Source organism: Palaemon carinicauda, chromosome 2 (assembly GCF_036898095.1).
Source record: "Palaemon carinicauda isolate YSFRI2023 chromosome 2, ASM3689809v2, whole genome shotgun sequence".
NCBI lineage: Eukaryota > Metazoa > Arthropoda > Malacostraca > Decapoda > Palaemonidae > Palaemon > Palaemon carinicauda.
This window is the reverse complement of record NC_090726.1, coordinates 28,866,629-28,877,231: the sequence shown is the minus strand read 5'-3', so window position 1 is coordinate 28,877,231 and position 10,603 is coordinate 28,866,629. Positions and strand designations below refer to the sequence as shown.

Here is a 10,603-nt window from a genome sequence, read left to right as displayed (position 1 = left end):
AGCCTCTATAACCTAGTAGGCGTAAGATAAATAGTTTTAAATTTTATCTCAAACTTCAAAAGAGTACCCCAATCGGCAACCAATTAAGTTTGCAATTTAAGTTTTTAAATTTAAAATCTGGCCAAATTAAGTAGATCTAGTGGACGAACTACCCTAGAGTTCGTATTTCAACTGTGGCAGTTCGCTTATCGCTTATATTAGTACCTTAAAAAATCACAAGACATTCAATGTTTTAACACTTACAATTCTAAGTTCCTGCTACCAAAAATTCAAAGAACTTTAGCAATGCTGATAGGGATACCTTAAATCAGATAAGTTAAAAATGACCCATTGAGATTAACCTTTAGGGTTGATTACACAAATGCATTACAAATAAAAGTAGTTTTTTATGTAACAATTACTTTTAGAAGATACCTTTACGCCAAAAAGTTAATGATTAACCTAATACCCTACGGCCATTAGGGCCACTCGGGTAACCGGGGTATTTTGGTGGGGTTATATTGCTGGCAAAACTAACCGATAAAACCAGCCTTTGTACAAAATTCTCTGGCATTTGTACCAAAATTATTTTTTTTTGTATACATTTAGGTTTGACCTTGGCAGGTCAGATCTGGTTGGGGGAATGGGTCTTTCCACCCGGCTTGGTCTGTGACCTTCGAACTAGGTTATGAGAGTTTGTTAGGTTCTGTGGCTTCTGATAGATTTAAAATACAGTTTTCGCCTACACAGAGCTAAGGTTCCACATGGGCCTGTCAGGAAGTATGGGGGTGGGGATAACGAGAACTTATCGGTTAAAATAAAGTTTTAGTTGAAAGCAAAATATTCTCCGTAAGAAAAATATTTGTTGTAAGAAAGCTCCCATCTAATCAAATTTAGTTCATTGTTCCATTATACCCAATTACCCATGGCCCAGTGACTTTTCTAACCTAGATTTGGTTCTCGCTTCAGCCTAAAAACAAGGTTGTTACCGAGTAAGTTACTTAAAAACATTAATTTTAATTTATTCAAGAGTGATAAAAGTCATTCATGACAAATACAGGTGTAACTGAAAAATTTAACTGAAAACTTCTAAGAGAAATTTCACCTACTAATTGAGCACAAAATTATAAGTAGCAAAATATTAAAACTAGATTTGAATCTTGTTACAAAGTTTGAAGCTTTACTTACTATACAAATTTGAGCATTTAATGTTTAACAAAATTCTTAAATTAAAAAAGTTATTCAAGCAAAAACTCCATGAGGCACATTCAAATGAAAGTTTGTAAAATAAATATTAAAGTTCACAAGCTAAATATGAAACTATATTCTGGGATGATAATGCTTCGCTGAAGTCATAAGTAATCCTTTACATCACACCAGATGAAGTAGAAACTCTGGTAATTATCCAGAGATGATGCTTCGCTTAAGTCTAAGCAGTCCTTTACTTCACACCAGATGAAGTAGAAACTATGGTAATCATCCATATATTATGATACGGCTTTGCTCAGTCATAAGCAGTCCTTTACTACACACTAGATTAACCAGAAACTGGAAACATGCCAGGTCTTTTAGGAAGACTCATGCAGAAACAGTTGTTCAATTTCCCTGGTGCAGACAGCTTCACGGCGTGTATTTTAAGTGTATTTGAAGTTCCACAGATCGAATAGTAGTTTACAATAGTAACCACGAGGTAACTTTTCAAAGTCTAGTAGCTTTAGTGACTTTCAGGAATCTAGGTGTTGCTAGCTTCCATAGAGAAGTCTTACCTGGAAACTTCAAATTCATTGAGAGACTCATGTTGTACAAATGAGAAGCCCTTCAAGGAAGGCATTAAAGAATTAGTTGAGTATTTTCCCATATCAAACTGCAGAAGGAAGGATTAAACTTTATAAGAGACTAAAACTTCTGCACTAGTTAGATTTTCTTTAAGTTAATTCTTTCACAAATGAACTAACATTAACATTACTAGAATGTGAGCTAAACATTCTTCTGAAGGAACTAATACCTGTACACTAGTTAGTTTTCTTTCATGCGTTTTTCTTTTAAGTGGATATTTACTCCAACCGTAGGGTATTTTCTTTCATGTGTTTTTCTTGTAAGTGGATATTTACTCCAACAGTTTAAAGAGCTTTAGCATAGTAAACTATAGCTATCTATTTTAGCTTATATCTCTATATTATACAAAAAAGTTACTTAAAAATCAGTGACAATATTTCGTAAGTTAGACATACCTTTGACAAACTATCCAAGGATCGTTCCATAATGTAAGAATTATCCAAGCGGTGAAAGACCAAGTATTTTAAGAGTATTAGTCTTCCGGAATTAGAAAATTTAGAGCATGCCTGTCCAACGTTTCGTCAATCTGAAAAATTTTATGCTTCTTTAGGTCATACACTACCTATAGTTTATCATACAAATAGAGTATTTAAAGTTAGAAATTCAGTTCGTAATTAAAAATAGTGTTTGAAAATTATGATTCCCGTAGGAATTCTCTTAACTGGCGTGAACATTTAACAGGAGAAAGTCAGATTCAAAAACCCATCAGTCAAGAATTGGCTAAGACTTATCTTTAAGTTAGCAGGAGAACTGAACTGAAGTTCAGAAACACTTTCTTAAAAGCAACGGGTAAAATAAAAAATCTCATTCTTGCCACTGATTTTCATTGCTTTTCACTTGACAGATCAGTTTAAAAAAATAGTTAGAAATAAACTCTAAGCCCGGCATAGCCAGTTTCAAATATTTCAGTAAAAATTACTATAACAATCTGAACTGAATATTGTACCGTAACTACCAAGAGTAATCACTTTTCAAGAAAGGATTTACAGGCAAATCAGAGTGCCCACCCTGTATTTGCCCCTCGTATGGGAATGATGCATACCCCATTGGGACATTCCCAAGAGAACTTAAAGTCTTAACTTCAGCAATCTAGTATAAAGCTTTTATCAACCAATTCTGAATCAAGAGCAGCTCATTCCTGAATCCTTGCCCTTGTTTAAACCCTTTAAAATTTCTAACAAACCAATGAGAATTGGAAGAAAATATATAAGTAAAAAAGGTCCATTTTATCTTTCTATATTAAAGAAAATCTTTCAGCTTGCTAAAAGCCCCGGGAGTTCATGAAGCTTACAAAAATAGTGCGTGGTCATTACACCAAAATAAAAATTGTGGATTTTCTATTTGTATTCATTGTGACTTTAAACACTAAGGATAATTACACAGCTTTAAGGCTGATTAGATAACACAGCTTTGTGAAAAATAAAGTACTTTAAGTTTCAAATTAGTGCCCATTGAGGCTTCTTACGGGTTGTGGTAACTATTAGCCAAATAGAAACTTTCCTACTAGACGTTGCCTTAGACTGAGGTTAGAGGACCACTCAATCTAGAGTTTTGTGTGTGCAACCTCAACCTTCTGAGCAAGGAATGGGAGTGGCAGGTTTGGGGAAACCTACAGTATATGGCTGCCTACTAAGTCATCAGCAGGCATTTTCTCCCCTCTCTAGTCATAGCTTGGGAGGAGGCGGCGGCTTCAGGGACTGGTCATATGAATACAAGGGCGGTCTTTTGGGAATTTACCTATAATTGTATTGTCACTGTCCATTATGCCTTTAAATAGCATTTATATTTCTAGTACACTATACAGGGTAGACCCCAGAGATCTCCAATTTGTTAGAGCCAAATTCAGTTTTTACCCATATGATATGGATTTAAATGTTAGTTATTTTCTACAGCACAAAGGGCGGTTACCGTAAGAATTTTAAGGTTTTAAGTAAAATGCTTCTTTTACGGCTTCCAAAACTGTTGAATGTTACATTTATGCTTATAAAGGTGTAGCATAACTTACCTTTACTTCCTAAACTGTTTAGTTAGTTACATTTATGCTTATAAAGCTGTAGAACAGTTTACATTTAAATTAAATATCAAAATAAAAGCCCAAAATATAACCCTTAACTTTCAAAATCCGATATTTAATTTGGTGCCTAATCTTTAACTTTATTACCTGGTAAGTATACCTTTAATTTTATCTGGCACATTTTGGCTAAAGATTGTGATATTTTTATATCTTATGTCACTTACGGTTAAGCTTTGCAGAAGCCTCTATAACCTAGTAGGCTAAGATACATAGTTCTAAATTTTATCTCAAACTTCAAAAGAGTACCCCCAATCGGCAACCAATTAAGTTTGCAATTTTAAAGGTTTTAAATTTAAAATCTGGCCAAATTAAGTAGATCTAGTGGACGAACTACCCATTGTTCGTATTTCAACTGTGGCAGTTTGCTTATCGCTTATATTAGTACCTTAGCAAATCAAAAGACATTCAATGTTTCAAGACTTACAAGTTCCTGCTACCAAAAATCCAAATTACTTTAGCAATGCTAATAGGGATACCTTAAATCAGACAAGTTAAAAATGACCCATTGAGATTAACCTTTAGGGTTGATTACACAAATGTTTTACAAATAAAATTAGTTTTTATGTAACAAAAACTTTTAGAAGATACCTTTACGCCAAAAAGAGTTAATGATTAACTTAGTACCCTATGGCCATTAGGGCCACTCGGGTAACCGGGGTATTTTGGTGGGGTTAAATTGCTGGCAAAACTAGCCGATAAAACCAGCCTTTGTACAAAATTCTCTGGCATCTATACCAAAATCAATTTTTTTTTGTATACATTTAGGTTTGACCTTGGCAGGTCAGATCTGGTTGGGGGAATGGGTCTTTCCACCCGGCTTGGTCTGTGACCTTCGAACTAGGTTATTAGAGTAGTTAGGTTCTGTGGCTTCCAATAGATTTGAAATACAGTTTTCGGCCACACAGAGCTAAGGTTCCCACATGGGCCTGTCAGGAGGTATGGGGGTGGGGATAACGAGAACTTTATCGGTTAAAATAAAGTTTTAGTTGAAAGCAAAATATTCTCCGTAAGAAAAATATTTGTTGTAAGAAAGCTCCCATCTAATCAAATTTAGTTCATTGTTCCATTATACCCAATTACCCATGGCCCAGTGACTTTTCTAACCTAGATTTGGTTCTCGCTTCAGCCTAAAAACAAGGTTGTCACCGAGTAATGAGGTTGTTACCGAGTAAGTTACTTAAAAACATTGATTTTAATTTATTCAATTGTGATAAAAAACGTTCATGACAAATACAGGTGTAACTGAAAAATTTAACTGAAAACTTCAAAAAGAAATTTCACCCACTAATTGAGCACAAAATTATAAGTAGCAAAATAATATTAAAACTAGATTTGAATCTAGTTACAAAGTTTGAAGCTTTACTTACTATACAAATTTGAGCATTTAATTTTTATCAAAATTCTTAAATTAAAAAAGTTATTTAAACAAAAACTAAATGAGGCACATTCAAATGAAAGTTTATAAAATAAATATTAAAGTTCACAAGCTAAATATGCAACTATATCCTGGGATGATAATGCTTCGCTGAAGTCATAAGTAATCCTTTACTTCACACCAGATTAAGTAGAAACTATGGTAATTATCCACAGATGATGCTACGCTTAAGTCGAAGCAGTCCTTCACTTCACACCAGATTAAGTAGAAACTATGGTAATCATCCAGACATTATGATACGGCTTCGCTCAGTCATAAGCAGTCCTTTACTTCACACCAGATTAACCAGAAACTGGAAACATGCCAGGTCTTTTAGGAAGACTCATGCAGATCCAGTTGTTCAATTTCCCTGGTGCAGACAGCTTCACGGCGTGTATTTTAAGTGTATTTGAAGTTCCACAGATCGAATAGTAGTTTACAATAGTAACCAAGAGATAACTTTTCAAAGTCTAGTGGACTTAGTGACTTTCAGTAATCTAGGTGTTGCTAGCTTCCATAGAGAAGTCTTACCTGGAAACTGTTCAAATTCATTGAGACTCATGTTGTACAAATGAGAAGGAATTAAAAAATTAGTTTAACAAGAGTATTTTCCCATATCAAACTGCAGAAGGAAGGATTAAACTAGAGACAAATTTCTGCACTAGTTAGATTTTCTTTCAAGTTAAAAAATTAACATTACTAGAATGCGAGCTAAACATTCTTCTTAAGGAACTAATACATGTACACTAGTTAGTTTTCTTTCATGTGTGCTTCTTTTAAGTGGATATTTGCTCTAACCGTAGGGTATTTTCTTTCATGTGTTTTTCTTGTAAGTGGATATTTACTCCAACAGTTTAAAGAGCTTTAGCATAGTAAACTATAGCTATATATTTTAGCTTATATATCTATATTATACAAAAAAAGTTACTTCAAAATCAGTGACAATATTTCGTAAGTTAGACTTACCTTTGACAAACTATCCAAGGATCGTTCCATAATGTAAGAATTATAAGCGGTGAAAGACCAAGTATTTTAAGAGTATTAGTCTACCGGAATTAGAAAATGTAGAGCATGCCTGTCCAACGTTTCGTCAATCTGAAAAATTTTATGCTTTGTTAGGTCATACTACCTACAGTGTATCATACAAATTGAGTACTTAAAGCTAGTTCGCAAATAAAAATAGAGCTTGAAAATTATGATTCCCGTAGGAATTCTCTTATCTGGCGTGAAATTCTCTTATCTGGCGTGAACATTTAACAGGAGAAAGCCAGATTCAAAAACCCATCAGTCAAGAATTGGCTAAGACTTATCTTTAAGTTAGCAGAACTGAAGTTCAGAAACACTTTCTTAAAAGCAACGGGTAAAATAAAAAATCTCATTCTTGCCAATGATTTTCATTGCTTTTCACTTAACAGATCAAAGTTTAAAAAAAGAATAGTTAGAAATGAACTATAAACCCGGCATAGCCAGTTTCAATATTTCAGTAAAAATTTACTGTCACTATCTTAACTGAATACTGTACCGTAACTGCCAAGAGTAATCACTTTTCTAAAAAATAAAAGTAATGTCATCTAGGGTCTCCCTATAGGGCTAATTTTGTAGCATATAAATTAAATGGTCGTTCAACGTTTGAAATACATGTCCTCCCTTACACGAAGGAAGGAATTCCTGGAGAATTAACACTACTATCTGTAGATTATAGCCAACAGTTCTCGTTGGCACGGGCCATGCCCTTGGTCGGCCCCAAGGTCTGTATATCTGGACCGTGGTCGGCCCGTAGATTAACACCACCACCCGGCATAATTTTTAAGAGTATCCCTTAAAGTAAAAGGGAGCGACAGATTAAAATCTTTTAAATTTAAAAAAGTTAAGTCTCGACCAGACATTTCCGACAGGTCTTAGCGCATGATTTTTTTTTAATGAACAGGCTACACAGGGATTTTAAGACTAGCTAGTAAACTAATGTACCTCTTAAAAAGGTTAACAGTATTTAAATTTTTCATTTAGTGGTATAATCTAGACAAATGCACAAGGTCGTGCAAATTCCCTCTAAGGATTTCTTAAAAATAAAGTAGTTAGAACTTTATACAAAAGCCTATGGAGCTGGTAGATTTAATTTCCGTGTAATAGATTTTCTTAGCACTAAGAACTATTATCTAGTCTTAACCTAACATTTACATTTAACTATCAAAATCAACAGTAAACTTAAGTGATTTAACCGAAGTCTTCACTATAGAAATTCCGATAGTGTTTTTCCGGGCATTTTCTCACAAGAGGACAAGGCATCCTGGCTATCAATAACATTCGCACGACAGCAGAGATCCAAGACAGGGGGAGAAGGTGTATCCAAAGCGAAACTAAGATTAAAATTGAACTTAGATATTCTTAAACTTATCTTTTATCTAACTTTTTAAAAATATAAAATTATTTACTTGTAATTCCAATTTACCTAAAAGTAATTCTTTAATAATTATAGAATTTAAATTTAATTTTTATCAAATTTACCTATAAAATATGTTTTTATGAATTTAAGACTAGCTTTCACAAGTCTGTTCAGTGGAAGCTTTAGATTCCTAAAGCCGCAGAATTTGCCACCAATACTCACATAAATTACTAATCTTTGCTAAAAGTAGAATGTAAAATTCCAAAATAACTAAATTTGGCTTCTTCAATCAAATATAATTGACTTTACTGAATTTCTATATACTATTACTAACGCTATAAGCGAAAATTTACACATTTACATTCAAGTGACTAGGTAATGTCAACAGCTATCAAGCCACCATTCGACAATGCCTGGAAACTTTATTTGTTACTCTTAACCTAAATGTCACAAAATGGAACTTTCTCCACTCCTATTAGTATGCTATACATCTAGTTTGAAAAGTATCCTTTAAGTCCAAAGGCTCCAACATCGGGAAAAGTAAATTCAATGATGGAATAAAATAAGGAAATTACAAAAAAAAAATAAATAAATAAAACAAACATTAATTAAAAAAACTAGACATGCTTCACCCTGTTCAATATTGAAATATTAACAGCCAGTTTGCTATTCAAAGATTGAATAGCATGACAGGTTGAAACCATTTAATCAGTTTATTAAATAGTATGGCGAGTAACCCATTTTCTCAATTCAGTACTTACAGAAAAAAATTATTCGAGGATCACATTCTTAATATCGAATTATGCACCCCACGCACTCACTAACTGAAGTAACAGGTTTTCTTTGAGTACTGATTAAATGAAATGAAAGAGACTTGCCTTTTACTTAAAACTTATACATCCATAACTTTTAACTTACAAGTTCTAAAATAAATACTACAGAAAACTGGAAATTGTAGTTTAAGCCTCTTAACTCACAACCTTAGGACACTTGAAAAAAAATGATTTATTCTCTTATCAAATTTTTGATAGCGCTATTGCCAACAAGTTGAATTTACTACGTGCACTAAACTTAGTTTAATGAATTAGATTTATATTCGGGAAAAACTACTGGCCAAAACTCTTCTTTAAATTAGTGTCTTAGAACTAATAACCAACGAATAACTATTTTATATGAAACAAATATACTTAACTAGTCAAAAGGTGAACAACTACAAAAGACTTTCAAAACTTGAAAGCCGATAAATTCTTTAAATGGGTAAATTTTCCCTAAAAGCTTTGTTTCATTAATTGAATTTAGCAGTAAAATCCATATGAAAAACGATGCCCTGAACAGTCAAAAGGTCATTCGTCACGTAGCATCTGACAGTATCATTTAGTCTACTATGGAGTTGGGCAACAAGGGAAAACAATGTGGTATTTTAGAAAACTAGAAGTGCATAATTATTATGCCGAGATGGGCAACAAGGGAAAACTGTAGTGCGGAAAACTAGAAGCGCATTATAATCACCATTATTATTAGTCAAGCTACAGCCCCATTTGGAACCGAATGATGCTCTTAGCTCAAGGGCACCAGCAAGTAAAATAGCCCAGTGATTAAGTAAGGAAACAAGTATGCCATCGTGTACCCTCGGGCAAGAAGCCCTATATCACTGAAAGACCATGATACAGAGGCTAAGGCACCACACAAGAGTAGAGAAGATCAGTCTAATTTTTGTATCTTAAACTGCTTACCAAGTAAACTTAATTAGTGCAGTAGAACCCATTGAGAGAATTTTCTCGTTACCCAAGTGTTGTCAGATGTATGGAGAGATTAGACATATTAGGCCTGACTACTATAACTAGAAATAACTAGCTCCAATCGTTAGAGTTAAACTGAACAAAACTAAATTAATATAACAGCGCAGGCTATTCAAGATACATGAACGAGACTAATTACAGCTCACTGATCTACTGGTCAAGTTGAAAATTTTGGCAGTTGATTTATACAAAAAACTTTCAATTGGATTAGGTTGTTAAGAACTATATTTACACCACAATCATCAGCCGACGGAAATTATAGAATAAAAATAAAGTGTCCAACTGCAATAACAATCCCGACAACCAGTTACCCTAATACAAAGAAGAATGGTAAAAAATCCATTTATTCGAAGGAACAATTTAGATAAAATTTAGAATTCCTATTCTAGCACTAGGCTATAACTAATTTGATTGAATTTGAAATTCTAGCGTAAATAAACAAAAAATAAAAAGTATAACAAAAATGCTATTTAAACGACAGATTCTACGAAAGCAAGCTTTATAAACACAAACGTGCAGACAATATATCCAACTATAATAGCCTTGACGAAAAATTGTACAGCAAAAACGGAAAATAAAATATTTCGAATATTCTACCTACGGCACTAAGTTGATCATCCATGAGAACTACTCCAACAACACTTTCAATGCAAACTAAGTACTCTGAGTAAATGACTTCCATCTTTGGGTCCCCATTGACTGAACAAGGATGACAAACCAACGAAGCACAAATCCACAACTGCTTCCTTAGCTTTAGTGTCCTTGTATGAACGGTGCTGCTATCTATGTTTATGTTTCAGAACCAATAGTATTTGAAGACCAATGACACCACCTTCCAATAAATCTGAAAAAAAAAAAAATACAAATGATCAGTATGTGGTTTTACAATTTCACGTAACTTACTCTACAATAAAAAATTGAAATGCATAAAACGTAGAATTGTCATAGCTGAATAAACTTTGACCAAAGGAAACAACAATTATTAATTATTTGTTTTCCCTTTTTACTAATTTTTTAAATCACAGATTTGGAGAGTTTTACACATAATTTCAATTTCATCATCATCATCATCTCCTCCTACGTCTATTGACGCAGAGGGCCTCGGCTGGATTTCGCCA

At 33.5% G+C, this 10,603-nt stretch overlaps 1 long non-coding RNA gene across 2 annotated transcripts; it reads right to left on the bottom strand.

The window, feature by feature from the left end:
* Positions 1-985: 985 nt before the first annotated feature.
* LOC137623332 (uncharacterized) lies at positions 986-10,124 on the bottom strand. Of its 2 annotated transcripts, none has more exons than XR_011040599.1 (4): positions 10,083-10,124; positions 6,270-6,398; positions 2,211-2,341; positions 986-1,795 (listed from the first exon to the last, which is right to left on the bottom strand). It is a non-coding gene; the product is annotated as an uncharacterized lncRNA (long non-coding RNA). The 2 variants fall into 2 exon arrangements; XR_011040598.1 differs by having other exon boundaries at positions 10,087-10,115.
* Positions 10,125-10,603: the final 479 nt, after the last annotated feature.